At 44.2% G+C, this 804-nt stretch overlaps 1 non-coding gene across 1 annotated transcript; it reads left to right on the top strand.

The window, feature by feature from the left end:
- Window positions 1–385: 385 nt before the first annotated feature.
- Window positions 386–494, top strand: LOC141589517 (small nucleolar RNA R71). The gene has a single exon (XR_012520452.1). It is a non-coding gene; the product is annotated as a small nucleolar RNA R71 (small nucleolar RNA).
- Window positions 495–804: the final 310 nt, after the last annotated feature.

Below are 804 nucleotides of genomic sequence, written 5' to 3' on the forward strand. Positions count from 1 at the left end.
TACAAAATTCTTTGAGGACTCAATCCCGGCTGCTTCCATATTCGCCACTTGAATCAAAAGAGCTCGGGCCATTTCCCTCAATTCCTCGATCTCATTTGAATTATGAACGGGAATTTCAACTTTTGCCTTGGAAGCTTCAGCGGTCTCGAGCCTCTCGAGACGGGTAGTGATAGAAGTAATGAGTGTCACAACGGTACTCATTTCATCGCTTTGCTTTCGTGACTTTCCACGTGAACTTCCAAACTCAGCTCTATGGACTGACATCTCCTCAATAGTGTTCCAACCTTTATTTTGACCGGTATTGTTTTGGAACCTACCATTAGCAGCTGCATCCAGGATGACCTTGTAATAATCATATAGAGCGTTATAAAATTCCTCATGCTGAAAGCCGCGGTGAGGGATGGACCGAACAAAGTTCTTGAAACGTCCCCATGCTTCACAAAATTCCTCATCATTACCTTGCTGGAAGTTAGAAATTTTACTTCTCAAAGCATCAGTCTTTGCAAGTGGGAAGTATTTTTTGTAGAAGGCCAATGCGAGGGATGTCCAATCTGTGACTCCAGCTGCTACCCTATCAAGGTAGCGGTACCAATCTCGCGCCGAATCCTTCAAGGAGTATAAGAACATCAACCCCTTCACTTCATCCTGAGTTACCCCAGCCGGTATAGGTATGGAACAACAATAGTCTGTGAAAATTTCCATATGCTTCAAGGGGTCCTCATCTGGTAGACCAGCAAATTGATTTCGCTCCACTAAATCGATATAAGAAGAACGAAACTCGAAGTTACCGGTAGTAGGGGTAGG

This window comes from Silene latifolia, chromosome 6, assembly GCF_048544455.1.
Source record: "Silene latifolia isolate original U9 population chromosome 6, ASM4854445v1, whole genome shotgun sequence".
Taxonomy (NCBI): domain Eukaryota; kingdom Viridiplantae; phylum Streptophyta; class Magnoliopsida; order Caryophyllales; family Caryophyllaceae; genus Silene; species Silene latifolia.